The 21,449-nt window shown below is 47.4% G+C and overlaps 1 pseudogene across 1 annotated transcript; it reads left to right on the forward strand.

Moving 5' to 3' along the window:
* The first annotated feature begins 12,114 nt into the window (after window positions 1–12,114).
* On the forward strand, window positions 12,115–14,522 carry LOC309514950 (7-alpha-hydroxycholest-4-en-3-one 12-alpha-hydroxylase pseudogene; annotated as a pseudogene). Its single transcript has one exon. The product of its transcript is annotated as a 7-alpha-hydroxycholest-4-en-3-one 12-alpha-hydroxylase pseudogene (transcript).
* The last annotated feature ends 6,927 nt before the right edge of the window (window positions 14,523–21,449 follow it).

Raw genomic sequence — 21,449 nt, forward strand, 5'->3', positions numbered from 1 at the left:
TATGGCTGCTCCCCACTTCAAGTTCATTTTGCAGTGTTACTAAATTGCATGGCTCAGGTAGGGCTGCAAACCTTGGCAGTATAACAGGCCCTATTATTCTCGATAATTTGCTGCCAGTGCTCTCCTGCCCCCCCCCTTTCTGACACGCTGTAGCTTGTCCTTCTGGCTTCTTCCCTGCCTCCAGTTATTTGCCTCCATCTCTGCCCCCTCCCTTCTCTGACTCAGCTCTTTTAGAATAAAACCCTCTGTTCTAGGTCAGCAGTTGTTGGCTGTAGGCTAGGTTCCCTTCCTAAATCCCAATAAAGTTAAGAAAGCAGAGCAAGGAAAGGCTTTGAAGATTCCTCACAGTGTGGGAATCGATTCTGTGGGTTTTCCTTTCTCAGGATCATGCCTTCTCATTATCTTTTTTCTCATCGTGTCTTCACCCCAGAGGTCCACCGCGTTCTCTTTCCTTGTACTCAGTCTCTGTTTTAATTTTCCCAGCTGTTTTGGTTACATCTGATATGCTTATTTGATTTGCTGGAGGTTTCATTAAACGCCCACTCTGAAAATCACTCTTACCTTGAAACAGCAGAGAACAGAATAGAATAGAATTTATTATTTATACCCCGTCCATCTGGCTGGGTTTCCCCAGCCACTCTGGGCGGCTTCCAACAAAGTATTAAAATACAGTTGTCTGTTAAACACTAAAAGCTTCCCTAAACAGGGCTGCCTTCAGATGTCTTCCAAAAGTCTGGTAGTTGTTCTTCTCTTTGACATCTGGTGGAAGGGCGTTCCACAGGGCCAGCACCACTACCGAGAAGGCCCTCTGCCTGGTTCCCTGTAACTTGGCTTCTTGCAGTGAGGGAACCGCCAGAAGGCCCTCGGCGCTGGACCTCAGTGTCCGGGCAGAACGATGGGGGTGGAGATGCTCCTTCAGGTATACTGGACCAGGTATACTGGACCAGAGGCGCAGCAAGCATCTGACAAAGCCTTGTACCTGGCATTCATGATAACCAATACAATAGTACAGGTGAGGTCAACACCACCTATTGCAACAGTGTATGGTTGCAGGTCAACCCTGTCTCCTGAGTCTATGAGGGAGGGGCTTGCAGCATTAACATCCCAAGAGGGTCTTGCTTCTTCCATTCCCAACAGGAATCAGGCGTGGTTCTGTCTCTCCCAGCTGCTCAGCCTGCAGCCTGGCTTCTAGGTCACGCAGCTTGACCCTCAACTCTGGCCTTTGTCCTTCTAACAATGAGCGAGTTTGAGAGAGGTTACGCCCTCCCATTTGGTATCTGGCGCAGAACGACTTCCTTTGCTACCTTAATGGCCTATACTTAGAGAGCCAACCAGGAAGCTAGCCTGGCTGTTCCCAGAATTGAATCCGTCCTAGGTCCAGGAATTAGAGGAGAGTTCAGGCCTACCCCCCCGCACTGCCCAAACTCATAACACTATGCAAGATTTAAGACAGGTGTACAGTGGGTGCTTGGGTTGTGAATGTGATCCGTGCGGGATGCATGTTCATAACCCACGTTCGCAACCCACAGCGGCGCATCTGTGCACGCGCAGGTTGCAATTTGGCACTTCTGCGCATGCACAAAGTGTGATTTAGCACTTTTGCGCATGCGCAGTTGCTGAAACCCGTAAGTAACCCGTTCCAGTACTTCTGTGTTTTGGCAGTCCATAACCCCAAAAAATGCAACCTGAAGCGTCTGTAACCCAAGGCATGGCTATATTTACAAAAACATCTTTGGAAAATCTGTCTGGGACTCAGAACAGAAAACGCAAAGCAGAGCAACAGACCCAACTGCAGAAAAGTTATGATGGTGTGACGATGTTCCTTCGGCCTGATGGAGCAGCAGGTTCTTCATGCAGTTATAATGGGGATGCTCAACGACGACAGCACAGACCAGCCTTCACCAATGTGTTGGTGTCATACTGCAGGACAACTATCGTCAGCCCAAGTCAGCCTGGGAATGCAAAGTGTGCCAGCTAACCCCCCTCCAAATTTGAGGCTAGGTGGGTGGCAGGGAGAGGAGTCCAGCAGGAGCATCCATTTAAGGGCTGCAGTGACAACCAGTTGGGTGGCGAGTCGTCCCCCCAAGTGGAAAGCCAAAGGGCCTTCTCGGTCGTGGCACCCACCCTGTGGAACACCCTCCCGCCAGATGTCAAAGAGAGGAACAACTACCAGAATTTTAGAAGACATCTGAAGGCAGACCTGTTTAGGGAAGCTTTTAATGTTTAACAGACGACTGTACAGGGGTGCCTCGCAAGACGAAAAGAATCCATTCTGTGATTCTCTTTGTCTAGCGGTTTTTCGTCTTGCGAAGCAAGCCCATTGACGGATTAGCGGATTAGCGCTATTAGCGCTTTTAGCGGCTTATCTGCTGATCGGATCAGCTGATAAGCGGCTTAGCGGCTTAGAAAAGGGGGGGGAAGGGGGGAAAACCAGCAGGAACTCGCAAGACATTGTCGTCTTGTGAAGCAAGCCCATAGGAGATTCATTTTGCGAAGCACCTCCAAAACGGAAAACTCTTTCGTCTAGCGAGTTTTCCGTCTTGCGAGGCATTCGTCTTGCGGGGCACCACTGTATTTTGATACTTTGTTGGAAGCCACCCAGAGTGGCTGGGGAGACCCAGCCAGATGGGCAGGGTATAAATAATAAATTATTATTATTATTCCCAGGCACGTGTCCAAGTGGCTTACTGCCTTACCCCACTCCTTTCCCCCAGGAAAACCCACTCTTTACCTCTAAATGGGAACCAATGGGAAACGTGGTTGCCCTTTGCTCCAGCTGAGCACTAAACAGCCCTTTTCCCTGGGGGAAAGCAGTGGAACAACAGGAAGTGTGGAGAAGCCCTAAGAAGCGGTATGATAGATTATATATGGTGTGGACAGAGAAAAAGCTTTGCTTTCTCATAACATTGGAACCTGTGGACACCCAGTTTGTACATATCAAATAATGCTTGCCAAAAGTGTTCTTCAGTATGGTAATAAAAGCACTCAGATATGGTTGGTGTTCCACAACAAGCTGATCCCTGACAGCGTTCATCTGAGTTTTATTTCTTTCCAGGAATTAATTACAGTTGATAATGCAACGCTAGCCTTACTCATCTTGCACAGCCTGGATAACCTGGATTGCACAAACTGGATGGGGTCACTGACCTGTCTAGCGCAACGTCTTGTTCTTACAGTGGTCACCCAGATCTCTATGGGAAGCTTAGAAGAAGGATCTGAGTGCAGCAACTCTCTGCCCTCCTGCGTCATCCAGCAACTGGTATTCAGAAGCATCAGTGGCGTAGCGTGGGGGGTGCAGGGGGGGCTGGCCGCACCGGGCGCAACATCTGGGGGTTAGGGTTAGGGGGCGCAAATCCATGGGTTAGGGGGTGCAAATCCACGGGTTAGGGGGCGCAAATTACTTGCCTTGCCCCGGGTGCTGACAACCCACGCTATGCCACTGAGAAGCATCACTGCCGCCGACACTGGAAGCAGAACATAATCTTGCCTTTTATGATTTTGCCTAATCCCCCTCTCGGTGGTGTAGGGATGGGGGTGCAGTGGGTGCAGGCCACCCCGGGTGTCATCACTGAGGAGGGTGACAAAATGGCAAAAATGTGTGTTTTTGAAATAAATAAAGGGCTCTTTACACAGCTCTGAAAAAGCTCCTTTCTATGTTGGGAGGCTAAGAAGCTGCAGCTCCCGGGAAGCCGGACAGGAGTGAGTGACTTAGTGCAAAGGAAACAAAATGGAAAGAATGGAATTCTTTAATCAGGAAGAAAGACCACAGCAAAACAGGGATTGGAAGATATGGAGCTGGATATGAATTAATGCATACACAATAAGTAAACAACTATGGAATATTGTTTTAAGATATGACCACAGAAGACAGACTCTTGGGTGAACAAAGAAAAACAATATTATGGTTTAATATGGAGAAATATTTGTTGAAGTTATTGGGTGTAAAGCTGTTAGGTTTGATTGGAGAGAAATTATTGTCGACATTCACTAAGAACTAGAGAACCCTGTATGAACTTTTGGTAGAACGGAAAATGAATGGATTTGAGTTCATGCATTGGCTACTTCAAGACTTGATTGCTGCAATGCGCTCTACGTGGGACTTCCCTTGCATCTGGTCCAGAAGCTGCAGTTAGTGCAGAATGCTGCAGCCCGATTGCTGACAGGAGTGAGGCCACGTCAGCATTGTCAGAAACACAGCACACACAAAAATCAGGATGGGCCTGAATATAAGCCTCACTTTTCCCCCAAATTCCGGCCGTGAAAAGTTAAAGTGCGGCTGATATTTGCGACCTTACGGTATGCAGCCGGGAGCACAGGGAAAACAGCACCAGGATGGGGAAAGTTTAAATTAGGGGTCCCCAAACTAAGGCCTGTAGGCCGGGTAAGGCCCAAGCGACTCGTTTATCCGGCCCGTGGCGACCCCCACCGCCCGCTGCCGCTGCCCACTCTTACCCACACTGCGCTACACGGCTGCCCACTTCCAGGTCGGAGGAGCACCAGAAATAGCTTGTGCGCATGGGCAAGCATTATTTGCGCATGTGCAAACGTTATTTCCAGTGCACATCCAGGTCGGAGGAGACCTGTGCACATGCGCAGAAGCTATTTCCGGTGCTCCTCCGACCTGGAAATAGCATGTGCGCACGCCTATGGGCATGCGCTCCCCTGCCCTCTGGCCCGCCACGCAATCGGCGCTAGAGACACCGGCCCAAGGCTTGGTAAGTTCGCTGACCCCTGGTTTAAATAGAAAGGGTCCATCCTGACTTCCTTTTGTGCTGTCCTGTAAAGCTCCGAGCTCCTTTTTCCACCCTGCTGCTTACTCCATGAAAGTCTGCTGTTTATTACCAAATCAGAGCAAACTGCAATTTACAAAAAAACCCAAATTGGCATTTGTTCCAGTTCAGCATTAAATAGCGCGTTTTCCTTGTGAAAGCAATTGGGGGTGGGGAGAAAATGCTCAGACATGAAGCATTAGAACATGGACCCGAGTCTAGAAAGGACAGGGCAAAAAGCGAGCGTGGATGAGCCCCAAATCTTAGCAAAGGTCTTACCAAACCCAAGGCAATCCAGGGATGTTGACAGCCCTTGTTTGCATTCTTTAAAAGTGAGGAACAGAGTTCCTTTTTGCAGTGCCTAAGCCAATACCGCTCATCACCTGTAACCAATGAAGTTGTGGCCATATTTAGCCCATTAACCTTAAATAATTGGGTCACGTGTCTTTATTTCCACTTGGGGGGACGACTCGCCACCCAACTGGTTGTCACTGCAGCCCTTAAATGGATGTTCCTGCTGGACTCCTCTCCCTGCCACCCACCTAGCCTCAAATTTGGAGGGGGGTTAGCTGGCACACTTTGCATTCCCAGGCTGACTTGGGCTGACGATAGTTGTCCTGCAGTATGACACCAACACATTGGTGAAGGCTGGTCTGTGCTGTCGTCGTTGAGCATCCCCATTATAACTGCATGAAGAACCTGCTGCTCCATCAGGCCGAAGGAACATCGTCACACCATCATAACTTTTCTGCAGTTGGGTCTGTTGCTCTGCTTTGCGTTTTCTGTTCTGAGTCCCAGACAGATTTTCCAAAGATGTTTTTGTAAATACAGCCATGCCTTGGGTTACAGACGCTTCAGGTTGCATTTTTTGGGGTTACGGACCGCCAAAACACAGAAGTACTGGGACGGGTTACTTACGGATTTCGGCAACTGCGTATGCGCAAAAGCGCTAAATCACACTTTGCGCATGCGCAGAAGTGCCAAATCGCAACCCGCGCGTGCACAGATGCGCCGCTGTGGGTTGCGAACGCGGGTTGCTAACATGCATCCCGCACGGATCACATTCACAACCCAAGCACCCACTGTACACCTGTCTTAAATCTTGCATAGTGTTATGAGTTTGGGCAGTGCGGGGGGGTAGGCCTGAACTCTCCTCTAATTCCTGGACCTAGGACGGATTCAATTCCGGGAACAGCCAGGCTAGCTTCCTGGTTGGCTCTCTAAGTATAGGCCATTAAGGTAGCAAAGGAAGTTGTTCTGTGCCAGATACCAAATGGGAGGGCGTAACCTCTCTCAAACTCAATCATTGTTAGAAGGACAAAGGCCAGAGTTGAGGGTCAAGCTGCGTGACCTAGAATCAGATTAGTCTGGCATGACCTATTTTTCAGAAATCCATGTTGACTATTGGTGATCACAGCATTCCTTTCTAGGTGCTCACAGACTGTTTGCTTAATGATCTGCTCCAGAATCTAAGATAGCTGCTTATTTCCTTCACATCTGGTGGGAGAGTGTTCCACAGGGCGGACGGCACTACCGTGAAGGCCCTCTGTCTGGTTCCCTGTAGCCTCAATTCTCGCAATGAGGGAACCGCCAGAAGGCCCTCAGAGCTGGACCTCAGTGTCTGGGCAGAACGATGGGGGTGGAGACGCTCCTTCAGGTCTACTGGGCTGAGGCCGTTTAGGGCTTTCAAGGTCAGCACCAACACTTTGAATTGTGCTCGGAAACGTACTGGAAGCCAATGCAGATCTCTCAAGACCGGTGTTCTGTGGTCCCGGCGGCCACTCCCAGTCACCAGTCTAGCTGCCGCATTCTGGATTAATTGCAGTTTCCGGGTCACCTTCAAAGGTAGCCCCACATAGAGCGCATTGCAGTAGTCCAAGCGGGAGATAACTAGAGCATACACCACTCTGGCGAGACAGTCTGTGGGCAGATAGGGTCTCATCCTGCATACCAGATGGAGCTGGTAGACAGCTGCCCTGGACACAGAATTAACCTGCACCTCCATGGACAGCTGTGAGTCCAAAATGTCTCCCAGGCTGTGCACCTGGTCCTTCAGGGGCACAGTTACCCCATTCAGGACCAGAGAATCCCCCACACCCGCCCACCCCCTGTCCCCCCAAAACAGTGCTTCCGTCTTGTCAGGATTCAACCTCAATCATGAAGTTTTTCAAGCCCAAAGAGTGGATGAGCTTCTGCCTTCTGGAAGAAGGTATATGGTTATAAAGACTAGGACTAGCTGTCTGAGAAACAGTTTCTACCCAAATGCAATTCTGGTTTTAAACACAGTATAAGGAGTCTCTATAGGAGAATACTGTATTTTAAAATGGTTTTTAGGGGTGTTTGAATGTCTTATGTAGATTTTTCAATTTCATTGTTCTGTATGGGACAATGACAATAAAGATATCATATTGTATTGTAGTATGCTTTGATGCAAACATGAACAGACACATCACAACACACTATGTATTTTTGTGTTTGTAAGGGGGATGTGTAGTGCTAGGGCACAGAGGAAAAAATGGTGCATAATGTTTAAGCACAAAGCCTCCACCGTTCCCCTCTCTCCTTGGGCCTATGAGAAAGACTGCTGAATGAATGTATGACTGCTGGACAATGACAGTTCTCTTTCTCAAGCTCTGGGAGGAAGACCTTTCATTGCCTACAGACAGCCACCCAATCTTAAACAACTCCTAACCCACAATAATACTACAACCAGACTTAACACGGACACTGGCACCAGAGCCTGCAATAAACCCAGATGCCAACTTTGCTGCCACATACACCCGGACAACACCATTACTGGCCCCAACAACATCACACATACCATCTCGGGACTATTTAATTGCTCATCGTCTAACATTGTGTATGCCATCAAATGCCAACAGTGTCCTTCAGCCATCTATATTGGACAAACAGGCCAAACCTTACGCCAAAGAATAAACGGACATAAATCTGACATCAAGAATCACAAAACAGAGAAACCAGTAGGAGAACACTTCAATCTCCCAGGACATTCTATACAAGATCTCAAAGTAGCTGTTTTACTGCAAAGGAATTTCAGAAATAGACTGGAAAGAGAAGCTGCTGAATTACAACTCATTACCAAACTTAAAACCATGGAGAAACCTGGGCTGAACAAAGACATTGGATTCTTATCTCACTATACATGACTAAGCCATTTCTCACCTTCTCACCCCTTGCCTTTTCCTGTAAGACCTATTACAGTCGTTAAGAGTCGTCAACAGGCTCATCTCAGCTATCTGCCTATCTCCCATTCCCACCACCCTTCTGAGTAATACCCCTCCCCACCTTCTCACTATATAGAAGGATCTGGCAACTTCTGTTTCAGTGTACAGTGGTACCCCGCAAGACGAATGCCTCGCAAGACGGAAAACCCGCAAGACGAAAGGGTTTTCTGTTTTGGAGGCGCTTCGCAAGACGAATTTCCCTATGGGCTTGCATCGCAAGACGAAAGCCCATAGGGAAATGCTGGCGGTCGGGAGCAAAGACTTTCGCCCACAGCCGGCCTTCAGAAGAGGACCTCTTCTGAAGGCCGGCGGGGGGCAAAAGTCTTTGCTCCCCCCCCCGCCTGCCTTCCCCCCGCCTGCCCCGGGCGATCTTAAAATGCTGGCGGGCGGGAGCGAAGCGTTCGCTGCCGACCCCCAGCATTTTAAAATCTCCAAGGGACAGGAGAGAAGTCTCTGTCCCGGGGAGGTTTTAAAATGCTGGGGGTCGGGAGCGAAGCGCTGCCGACCCCCAGCATTTTAAAATCTCCCCGCGTCCCGGGAAGGTTTTAAAATGCTGGGGTTCGGCAGCGACCCGCAGCTTTTTAAAACCTCCCCGGGACGCGGGGAGATTTTAAAATGCTGGGGGTCGGCAGCGCTTCGCTCCCGACCCCCAGCATTTTAAAACGCTGTTCCGAAGGGGGGGGCGGGAACAGCTGCCCCAGCCGCCCCACTTCGGAACGCTGTTCCGAAGTGGGGAGGGGGGCGGGGACACCTGCCCCAGCCGCCCCACTTCGAAAAGCTGTTCCAAAGTGGGGAGGGGGGGCGGGACGCCTGCCCCAGCCGCCCCACTTCGGAAACCTTTTCCGAAGTGGGGAGGGGGGGCGGGGACACCTGACCCAGCCGCCCCACTTCGGAAAGGTTTTCCGAAGTGGGGAGGGGGGGGGCGGGGACGCCTGACCCAGCCGCCCCACTTCGGAAAGCTTTTCCGAAGTGGGGAGGGGGGGCGGGGACGCCTGCCCAAGCCGCCCCACTTCGGAAAGCTTTTCCGAAGTGGGGAGGGGGGGCAGGGACATCTGCCACAGCCGCCCCACTTCAGAAAGCTTTTCTGAAGTGGGGAGGGGGGGCGGGGATGCCTGACCCATTCGCCCCACTTCGGAAACCTTTTCCGAAGTGGGGAGGGGGGGCGGGACGCCTGCCCCAGCCGCCCCACTTCGGAAAGCTTTTCCGAAGTGGGGAGGGGGGGCGGGGACACCTGACCCAGCCGCCCCACTTTGGAAAGCGGTTCCGAAGTGGGGAGGGGGGGCGGGGACACCTGACCCAGCCGCCCCACTTCGGAAAGCTTTTCCGAAGTGGGGAGGGGGGGCAGGGGACGCCTGCCCCAGCCGCCCCACTTCGGAAAGCTGTTCCGAAGTGGGGCGGGGGGCGGGAACACCTTCTGAAGGCGGGCAGGGGGCGAAAGTCTTTGTCCCCCCTGCCTGCCTTCCCAGGGGCTTTTAAATCGCCCCGGACAGCGGAGAAGTCCTCCGCTGTCCAGGGCGATTTTAAAATGCCGCCCGCCAGCATTTTAAGATCGCCCCGGACAGCGGAGAAGTCCTCCGCTGTCCCGGGGTTTTTTAAAATGCTGGGGGTGGGAAGAAAAGCCCTTGTCCCCCCCCAGCCTTCAGAAGAAGTCCGGGGACAGACTGTCCCCGGACCTGGTCTGAAGGCGGTTTCCCTAGGAACGCATTAATTCATTTTCAATGCATTCCTATGGGAAACCGTGCATCGCAAGACGAAAAAACCGCAAGACGAAGAGACTTGCGGAACGAATTAATTTCGTCTTGCGAGGCAGCACTGTATCTGAAGACGTGTGCATGCACACGAAAGCTCATACCAAGAACTAACTTAGTTGGTCTTTAAGGTGCTACTGGAAGGGATTTTTCTTATGCTGAATGTATGTTATACGAGCCATGCTAGGGGAAGCCCTTTTGATAAACAGAACCCCATTAATAAAGTAGTTAAATTATCAAGACCTGAATGAAACCTGGACACTAAAGTCAAAAGTTCAACAGGCAGCATAACAAACCTACCTGGAGTAAATTCAAGGTGCAAAATCCCCTTTAAATACTGTACATTCTCCTGAAAAGACCCATTCTCATGTTGCTACCATCCAGCTCTATCATGAAAAGCCTCTGATGTTCATATGGGGAGAGGCAGTCCTTGAGGTACTATGATCCTGAGCTGTTTAAGGCTTTGTAGGTCAAAACCAGGGACGCGGGTGGCACTGTGGTCTAAACCACAGAGCCTAGGGCTTGCCGATCAGAAGGTCAGCGGTTCAAATCCCCACGATGGGGTGAGCTCCCATTGTTCGGTCCTAGCTCCTGGCAACCTAGTAGTTTGAAAGCATGTCAAAGTGCAAGTAGATAAATAGGTACCACTCTGGTGGGAAGGTAATTGCCGTGTGCTGCTCTGGTTTCGCCAAAAGCTTCTTAGTCATGCTGGCCACATGACCCAGAAAAACTGTCTGCGGAGAAATGTTGGCTCCCTTGGCCAGCAAAGTGAGATGAGCGCCGCAACCCCAGAGTTGTTCGCGACTGGACTTAACTGTCAGGGGTCCTTTACCTTTTAAGTCAAAACCAACCCTTTGAATTGGGCCTGGAAACTAATAATAATAATAAAATAATAATAATAATAATAATAATAATAATAATAATAATAATAATTATTATTATTATTATTATTATTATTATTAATTACTTATACCCTGCCCATCTGGCTGGGTTTCCCCAGCTACTCTGTGCAGCTTTTTAGATGGATTTTTTAATAGGCTTTGTTGGCAGCCAATGCAGTTGGGTAAAGTGGCTGCTTCATAAGAACATGAAGGAACAAGTAAAATATCAATTGCACTAGCTTGATTTACATTGTTACACGCCAGCCACAGAAGTGCAAGGATCATGGGGTCTGTGCTTCCTGTCGGACAATAAGGCACAGTGGAGTCAGTGGTGTCTTTATGATATATGGTTTCTTTACACATTAATACAACCTGAGCTTGGATTGGGGGTCGGGTGGGAGAATACCAGCATTACACACAGTAGAGGATCTCTTGCTCTTTCCATAGTTGCAGCAGGCTTGCTAGTAACCCAGCAAAACTACCTCCAACCTGAATTCCTAAACCCTTTTTGTCTGGCCCCTCCCCACAGCTGGTACCTCTTAATGGCTTCCTTGATGGGCTAATAATGGCTAGCCATCTCCGAGACCAGGGAGAAGAGTCGGTGAATCATAGAATCATAGAATCATAGAATCATAGAAGAGTTGGAAGAGACCACAAGGGCCATCGAGTCCAACCCCCTGCCAAGCAGGAAACACCATCAGAAAGAAGACTGGAAGAAATTCAAAGACTACTTACAGAAACATTGCAAAATTAATGAATGTTAGAAGGATGTTGGATAGAAACTAAGCGGTTTCCAGCTGTAATGCTTTAAGAGATATATAAAAAAAGAGGTTTTACAAATGGGTAAAAGTTTAATGGTAAGGATTTGCTGAACTAACAAATCGAACTGGAATACAAAGAAGGGAGGTATGAGGAGGTCCGAGGAAATAAGTGTATGGAAGTTATGTTATTGAAAATCAATGTGTGTTTTTAACTGTTTTTTATTTTGTATGTTTATTTTTCTTTTTTCTTGTTATATCTTAAAAACTTTTAATAAATATCTTTTTTAAAAAAATGGCTAGACATCATCAGCCTTCTGTTCCTCCAATGACCTCAGCTAGTTCTGCCAAGCTGACCTGATTCACCGGCAAAAGCTGAATCAAGGGCTTTCTGTGTTTGGCATAGTTTAGTCAATTAATTCTAACTTTTGCTAAACCTAAGAAATACGAGGAGGATCTGGCACTGAGGAATTTAGGAGAACCTATAACAATGTACTACGGAACATAATTGCTGTGCTACTGGGCAAATACTGAAAGTGAATCACAGACTGAGTGGTTCTGTACCACAGCTGCTGACCCAGGGAGCTGGTAACCATATAATTCGGTTAACACAATCTTACTCTCCTAGCTAGCAAGCTGTCGTAACATACTTCTAGTAATAATTTCCACTTCACGTGCTTCAGTGGTTTTTTCAGCTCGCGAACAAGCAGAACATAAATCTGAGAGAATAATGCAATGCCGTAATTATGCAAAATTGAGGAGAGCTTGCCAACTCAAATGAGCCGAGGCAGTTTTACGCAGGGCAGCCAAGCAGGTACATTATAAGTAGAGCTGAGGATTTGTTTTTTGGGTTGGCTGAGCGGCTTGGCTTCTGAACACCAGTCATGGATTCCTGGGAGTCTGCGCTTTGTGTTTTCTTCGCATCCTTCCTCGCAACCGTATTTGGTGGGCTCTATGCAGTAGGAGCATTTCGCAAGAGGAGACCCAAGGAACCTCCTCTGGACAAAGGCTTCATTCCATGGCTAGGGCATGCGATTAAATTCAAGAAGAAACCTGTAGAATTTTTGGAGTGCATGCAGAAGAAACACGGGGATATTTTCACGGTTCTGGTTGGCGGCAATTACTTACATTTTGTGCTGGACCCTTGCACTTACCGGGATATAATAAAAAAGTCCAAAGATAAGCTGGATTTCGATACGTTTGGATTGAAAATAGTTTTTAATGCTTTTAGGTTCCACGCATCCGAATCTCATCACAAAATTGTGCAGCAAAATAGCAAGAAGTATCTGAGAGGCAAGAGTCTAGCTGCCCTGAACCAGGTGATGATGGAGAAGTTGAAGACCGTGATGCTTCATAGCTGGGATTCAGGTGAGAATAAGAGACAATGGCAGCAGGATGGGGTTTTGCACTTTAGCTACAATACAATATTCCAGGCTGCCTTTCTGGCTTTGTTTGGAACTGACCCAGACAAAGATGTCGAGAGTGAAGGAAATGCAAAGGAGAATAAACTAACACAACGCGGAGATTTTTTTGGGAATTTTCAGAAATTTGATCACTTATTTCCCCAAATGGTTTTTGGTATTCTGGACCCTCAGGGCAAAATGGAGACAGAAAGATTGAGGAAATTCTTATGGGACATACTGTCGGTAGAAAAGATCTATCAGAAGGATAACATCAGCAACTGGATAGCTGAGCAAGATCAGCAAATGGCTGAGATTGGGGTGACTGAAAAGATGAGGACACAATTTATGTTTCTTCTCCTCTGGGCATCTCAAGCCAACACTGGTCCCGCTGCCTTCTGGGTTCTTGTGCATCTCCTGAAGTATCCAGAAGCAATGAGGGCAGTGTGGGAAGAAGTGGACCGAGTACTGAGAGACACTGGTCAGGAAGTGAATCCAGGAAGCCCCATCATCGATGTCTCCCTGGAAACAATAAAGACTCCTCTTCTGGACAGTACAATAGAAGAAACTCTGCGCTTGAAAGCGAATCCCTTCCTGTTCAGAAGTGTGATGCAGGATACAGATCTTAAAATGGCTGATGGGAGAGAATACATCCTTCGTAAAGGAGACCATCTACTTCTTTTTCCTTTCCTTGGCCTGCATATGGACCCAGAAATCCACCCAGATCCTCACACGTTCAAATACGACAGGTTCTTGAACCCAGATGGCACCAAAAGAGAATTCTATAAGAATGGGAAAAAGCTCAAACAATGCACTATGCCTTTTGGCGGAGGGCCGTCTATTTGCCCTGGGCGATTCTTTGCTGTTAGTGAATTGAAGATGTTTGTGATCCTGATGCTCACCTGTTTTGACATGGAACTGGTTAACGCAGAAGAGGAAATCCCACCAGTAGATGGAAGCCGCTGTGGCTTCGGAATTGTGCATCCTTCTCGAGATATTCAGTTTAGGTATCGATTGCGCTCCTAAACTTAAACCTGACTTTTATACATTGGCTTGCAACAATTAGCTGTTGTATACCCCAAACTGAAAACTAAACTGGTTAATCTTCCAAAAGTCCTTTCGCTAGGGAGTAGTATAATCACAGAGAGCGTCTGTGTTATTTAGTATTGGCAAAGGACAAAATGTACATTGGCATCTCTAGCTAATTACCGGTAGGTAGGATAGGTTTCCACAGGCTACAACATCAGATAAAGTGAAGTTGGGAGGTGTGCAGTCTCTAGAATAGGGAGAGAAAGAATAATGTAGTTTTTGTTGGCTCACAGTCAACCTTCTCTGACCAATTCATGAATTCCTGGAAGTCTGTCAGTCGGGCCCATGGAGGGTGGCAGGCCAGGAATAGCCTTTTTTGGGTTTGGAATAGGCTTTTTTGGTTTGAATTTATAACTTTATTCTAACAAGACTTCTGCCCCGGGCCATAGACAAACTCTGCATGGGCCTGCTGTCTGCTGTGGAAGTAGTGATCTAAGGCCAATTTATAGATTCATGGCAGAGGCATGATTTAAAGCTGGGGAAAGGTGACTTCCTGATTTCTAGTTTAGTTTCTTAGTCTCTCCCTCAGGGATAGCCAATGTAGTACCCTCCAGATTGCAACACCCCTTGACCTCCTACCATTGACCATGCCGGCTAGGGCTAATGGAAGTTGTAGTCCACAACAGCTCGAGCACAGTACCTGATACCAGCACTTTAAAAGTTTCAAACTCTAATATTCACTGTTTTAAGACAACTAAACTACCGTATTTTTCGCTCCATAAGACGCACTTCTTTCCTCTTAAAATCTAAGGGGAAATGTATGTGCATCGTATGGCGTGAATGTGTGGTCCCTGGGGCTGGGGGGGGACCCAGGCTTCCCCCGCCAGCCCCGCCAAGCTCCTGAGCAGCTCTGGGGTAGCCCTTGAAGCCTCCGCAGGGCAGCGGGGGGAATTCATCCCGCTGCCCTGGGGAGGCTTCGCGCAGCTATCCCTGGCTTTTGCGGGAGGTGGGGGAAGGGACAGAGTGAGGCTCCCTCACTTCCCCCACCTCCCTCAAAAGCCCCCAAGAGCCGCATATTTTTTTTTCTTGAAACCCCCTCCCCCCCAAAAAAAGTAGGTGCGCCTTATAGTCAGGTGCGCCTTACGGAGCGAAAAATACGGTGCATGTTTTTGCCTTACAACGTGGGCAGCCAGCCTGTGGTACTACAGATCTTGTTGGACTGCCCCTCCCATGAGCCCCAGCTAGCATGGTGAGCGGTTAGGGATGATGGGAGCTGGAGTCCTACAACATCAAGAGGGATCCAAATTCCTTACCGCTGCTTTACAATGCACACCTGTGATTGCTAAGCCTCTAAGGCAGTGATGGCCAAACTTGGCCCTCCAGCTGTTTTGGGACTACAACGCCCATCATCCCTATCCAACAGGACCAGTGGTCAGGGATGATGGGAACTGTAGTCCCCAAACAGCTGGAGGGCCGAGTTTGGCCATCACTGCTCTAAGGCAACATATTTTGCCCTGCAATGCTCTCGCCTTATTAGCAATCACAACTGTCTGTTGCCTTGGGAAGTCGTGCTTAGGTATAAAGCACCTGTCTTGTGCATATTCCTAACTGCTATGGGAGTGTTTGATTAGTACAGTGTACACTGGAAGAATAGGTGAGAGAGTTGACGAAGCCAGAAACTGGGCTTCTATAAGCCCGTTACTATGAGGAGAGAAACTTAACTAAATTGTAGAAGAACATGCTTAAGGATATTTGTGCAAACATATTTTCCTGCATTTATGGAGTGTTTAGATCTAGTGTGATTTACTGGAGCCAAACAGAAACATCAATAGAACTGGGTGTTTGCTTTGGAATGGCTGTGCTTTTTTTACACACTTTCTTATGAGACATTGGCAAAACACTGTGAATATAGCATTCCTTACATGAATCGTGATTGCCCTGTTCAGTTTCTGTTTGCTATTTTTAAAGCTCCGAAAATCCAACTTATATATATATATATATATATATATATATATAAAATTGCTGTGCAATTTTTCTAGTTTTGCTGTCTTTCTTTTAGTCTCTTCACCACTCTGGGTACTGGGTTATTTTCCTTTGGTATCTTCAACAAGAGGTTCCTCCTTTATCTTTTAGTTACATGCTTTTAAAACTGTGTTATGAATTTATATAGTTCAAAAGGCAAGCTTGCTTCCTATGTTGTGATGTTTAATCTATTTTGCATTGTGCTATTTAATCAGCAGCTGAATAACTTATCTGGGGGTACATGGTCCTATTTTCCCACTTTCAGCTAAACTGTTGTAGCCACTTTAGCTACAATCTGTGTATACTTAGCTAGCCAAACCCAGAAAGAGATTCAGTGTTATAACTGCTGAGGACGCAGGGGGCGCTGTAGTCTAAACACTGAGCCTTTTGGGCTTGCTGATCAAAAAGTTGGCGGTTCAAATCCATGCGACGGTGGTGAGCTTCCATTGCTCTGTCCCAGCTTCTGCCAACCCAGCAGTTCAAAAGCACACCAGTGCAAGTAGATAAAGAGGTACTGCTGCAGCAGGGAGGTAATTGGCGTTTCTGTGTGCTCTGGTTTCTGTCACGGTGTCCCGTTGTGCCAGAAGCGGTTTAGTCATGCTGGCCACATGACCTGGAAAGCTATCTGTGGACCAATGCTGGCTACCTTGGCCTGAAAAGTGAGATGAGCGCCGTACCCCCATAGTCGCCTTTGACTGGACATAACCATCCAGGGGTCCTTTACCTTTACTTAAATGCTGAGGAATTAGTTAAAAATAGGAAAATTAGAGCAAATTATATAGCCAAGGTAGCCACCATCTAAAGGAGATGAATTTATTTGACCCTATCTACATCAAGCTATATTCTATCTTTATCACCAAACTCCGAATATAATTGCACACTGTATTAATTAACATTATTTTTTTAATATATTAGAGGCCATGTGATAATTTTAGCTTATAAATTTTATTGTTTAATGTCTTAATTTGTATATTAAGGTACTTTTATAGCTCTGTTTAGAGTAGGCAATGTCTTGATAACATAAACGTTTTAAGTTTTTTGTACCAATCCAGTATATTTTCTTTTAATTGTTGAATGATTCTGTGTACATTGCGGCAGCCTTTGGCTATCTGCAATAAAACTGACTGACCGAGTGAGTTAAAAATAGTTAGGCTACATAACTCTGGTCCATATAGCTATTTTAAAAACCATAAAAATAAATGCCACCATCCATAGTAGTTGAATCATGCTGTAAGTATCATCTGACACAGCTCCAGTACAAAGATGAGCAAAACCTATGCGTGACCTGTGTTCAGTTATAGCACAGTCAATTACTTGTATGATTAAACTTACCTCAGTGTGCTAAAATAGGACACCTGGTTAATTAGCTAAAGCTGCAGTGCGGATGACTGTAGCCAATACCAGCCGCAGCTGAGCACGCTGAGGAATTAATTCTTATTAAAAGCACAAGAAAATAGCATGGCTTTTAAAATATTGCAGATAGTAGAGCTGAAACTGGGGCAGTGGGAATCCTAACCACCGGCTCCACTGGCTGCAGGAGCTCAGGAACAAGCGAAGGAGCCTCTCTACTGGCAGAAAGGCAAATCGAATCATCATTTACTGTGGATACCCTGCTACTCACGCTGATTAACTCTGCAGGTGTAAACAACAAAATGAACTGGGCTCCTTGGCAGGTTTTGAATAAAGACTCACAAACTTTTATTGATAATAGCCAGTCAGATAAACTAAGGATCTATACAATTTTGTAACATGCAGAGAATAACATTTATTGATAAACCAGAGTGAGGAGCTGAGGGAAGTCGGGGGGGTATTTTATGGGAAGGGGGGAGGAGGGAAAAAAAGGGGGAATTAAGGATATGTTTTTTGATAAAATGTTTTGCTGAAATTCCTAATAAAAATATTTTAAAAAAACAACGCTGCATGTGTCGAGCCTCTGAACGTGGTATGTGAATTGGGCCCCTTGCCTTGCAGGTACATACACACTTCTACGAATTAGCAATAACAACTGCTCTTTATGTACAGTGGTACCTTGGGTTAAGTACTTAATTCATTCCGGAGGTCCGTTCTTAACCTGAAACTGTTCTTAACCTGAAGCACCACTTTAGCTAATGAGGACTTGATTGGCTAATGGTCACTCTTTCCTTTACAGTGGTACCTCGGGTTAAGTACTTAATTCGTTCTGGAGGTCTGTTCTTAACCTGAAACTGTTCTTAACCTGAAGCACCTCTTTAGCTAATGGGGCCTCCCGCTGCTGCCACTGGACTGCTGCTGCACGATTTCTGTTCTCATCCTGAAGCAAAGTTCTTAACCCGAGGCAATATTTCTGGGTTAGCAGAGTCTGTAACCTGAAGCGTCTGTAACCTGAGGTACCACAGTATATAAATTAACTTAACCTACCTAACCCATAGAGGGACGCGGGTGGCGTTGTGGGTTAAACCACAGAGCCTAGGACTTGGTGATCAGAAGGTCGGCGGTTCAAATCCCTGTGACGGGGTGAGTTCCCATTGCTTGGTCCCTGCTCCTGCCCACCTATCAATTCAAAAGCATGTCGAAGTGCAAGTAGAATAATAGGTACCGACCGCTCCAGCGGGAAGGTAAATGGCGTTTCCGTGCGCTGCTCTGGTTCGCCAGAAGCGGCTTAGTCATGCTGGCCACATGACCTGGAAGCTGTACTCCGGCTCCTTCGGCCAATAAAGCGAGATGACCGCCGCAACCCCAGAGTCGGCCACAACTGGACCTAATGGTCAGGGGTCCCTTTACCTTTACTTTACCTAAGCCATAGGTGTGCTGCAAAGATAAAAAGGGACAGCAGAGGGCACCGTACACAACCTTGAGCAATTGGGTGGAAAAGCAAAATGCAAATATATGATGGCATTCATGGAATCACAGAATTGTAGAGCTGTAAGGGACCCTGAGGGTAATCTAGGCCAATGCGCTGCAATGCAGAATCCTGCCCACAGCTGTCCCTGAGGGGGCTCGAACCACCCTCAACCGTCTAGTTAACAGCCAGACCCATTGCACTACAGGCTTCTGCAAAGAAAAAGAAACACACACACACAAAGCCAGAAAAGCAGCCCTCCTTGCTTTAGCTACATTTAATAGCCCTGATATTTACAACGAAACAACTCTGCCAACTCTGATAAATAAAAGCAAGCAAAAGTTCTCTCATGTGTGTGCAGTTTCACAACTTTGGGGTCTGAACTACCACCAGCCTAGCTCACAACCTCACAGGGCTGTCGTGAAGATAAAAAGAGTTGTTTTTAAATTTATTGTTGTACATTGTTTTAATTGTTTCTTTTTCTTCTGCGACTGTACCCCCAGGTGTGTTTTATAAGCTAGTCTCTGACCGTAATAAATTATCTCTCTTTCTAAAAAGAGGGGAGGGGGGAACAATATACACAGCCTTGAACTCCTGTGAGGAAAATATACAAGCAATTAAAAAACAGGTGGAGTTTCACACACACGATAAAGCATTCTTGTGTTAAAAGCACTGTCTATAGGCAGTCGCGTAGCGTGGGGGGTGCAGTGGGGCCCGGCCGCACTGGGTGCAACATCTGGGGGGGGGGCGCTCGCACTCGCAGCTCTCTGCCCCTACTAAAATCAACGGGTTAGGGGGCGCAAATTACTTGCCTTGCCCTGGGTGCTGACAACCCACGCTACGCCACTGTCTATAGGTATTTCTTGCTGCAGCTGTAATATTTTTGATTATTTTATGCTTATATTAGCCAATTCATTTTTGTATGTTTATTCATGGTCACTGTGTGTATTAATAAATAACAGCCTGGTGATGACAAACAGACCAGTAGTGGCTGTGTGGACACATGGAAAATGGTGTCTACTGAAAGGTCACCAATTTTTTATCCGTAGGAGGGAAGCCTTATTTAGTTAAAGTATCTTTATTTCCAAGCAGAATATACCAAATATAAAATATGCCAAAGTTAGTCAGTTGTGCCTCATCCTGTAAAAGCAGCACACTTGGGAGAGAGGGTGAAATAACGTGGGTTTGGAAGAAAGTTTTTCACGTAAATTCCACTATACAGGAAGGCTCTCTTCCTGGTAGTGTTAGCCTAACAGCAACCCAATGCTTCTCCTGTTTTTTTCTGGTGCTGTGGGAAGCCTCTCTCCTGACACTTCTTACCTGGGAGTAAACCCCATTAAGCTTAAAGAGAGTTACTTCTGAAGCAGAGAATTGTACAGGTGACCCCCCAATTAAGCACAATCGACTTGTGTGCGAAGGACACAAGTTGCTGGTGCTGGGAAATAATTCAATTCATACCCGGAAATGGGGGGAGACAGCTAGAGAGTCCTTGTGGCTCATGAGGAAACCCTCCCTGGAGCTGAAAAGGACATCGGTAAGGGTGGAGGACCAGAGGCACAGCAGGGCTTTGTTCAAGCTGCTCCGCTTCCCCGCCAAACAGCTGATGTTTGGGGTAGCACAGCTGCCGCTGCTTTCTTGAGGGTCCTCCAGTCTCCAGCCAGCCTCAGAGCTTGAATTCTAGTTGTGGATATTTTCTGATATTTTTGCGAGAGCCGCAGAGAGAGCGTTTAAAGGGTGTTTAGAGGGTGCTCCCCACTTTACACAATTTTACAAGTGAAATTAACCCCCGCATAAGTGGGGGGGGTGCCTGTACTGCAAATTAACTACTGTACACAGTGAATTCTCAGTGAGTGCCTGGTCTTTAGCTCCTGCACGGCAAAAGACATGCCTAAATCTCTTTGCAAAGTCTTCACATTTTGCATTTGCTATTTCACACACACACTGCCACCTACTGCCGCTGATTAGGGTTGTCAAGGCAGGAGCATCTCAGACTTCGAGGTTTCAGGGCCCAACCCTAAAACCTAGCAGCAGCCCCAGTGATGCGATGTCATTAAGTGCAACACATTAAGTACACATTAAGAACAGCCCTGTTTAAGAACTATTTGGTTTATGAACTCCGCAAAACTGGAAGTAGTATCCCGGTTTGTGAACTTTACCTCGGTCTAAGAACAGAATCCGAATGGTGGAAGGGCACTGGCAGTGGGAAGCCTCATTAGGGAAAGCGCACCTCGGTTTAAAAATGGTTTTGGTTTCAGAACGGACTTCCAGAACGGATTGAGTTCATAAACCGAGATACCACCGTATGTACGTGGGTGGCGCTGTGGGTGGCGCTGTGGCCTAGGGCTTGCTGATCAGAAGGTCGGCGGTTTGAATCCCTGTGATGGGGTGAGCTCCCATTGCTCGGTCCCTGCTCCTGCCAACCTAGCAGTTCAAAAGCATATCAAAGTGCAAGTAGATAAATAGGTACCACTCCGGCGGGAAGGTAAACGGTGTTTCCGTGTGCTGCTCTGGTTCGCCAGAAGTGGCTTAGTCATGCTGGCCACATGACCCAGAAGCTGTATGCCGGTTCCCTCGGCCAATAAAGTGAGATGAGCGCCGGAACCCCAGAGTCGGCCACGACTGGCCTTCTGTCTTGTCAGGATTCAACCTCAATCTGTTAGCCACCACCCATCCTCCAACCGCTGTAAACTCCATCCGGTGGTTTACCCTTACCGGACTTCCTGAGCATTGGGCAGGAGTCAGATATAGTCTTTTAGAAGACATCTAAAGGCAGCCCTGT

Source organism: Podarcis vaucheri (assembly GCF_965113315.1).
Source record: "Podarcis vaucheri genome assembly, chromosome: 12".
NCBI lineage: Eukaryota > Metazoa > Chordata > Lepidosauria > Squamata > Lacertidae > Podarcis > Podarcis vaucheri.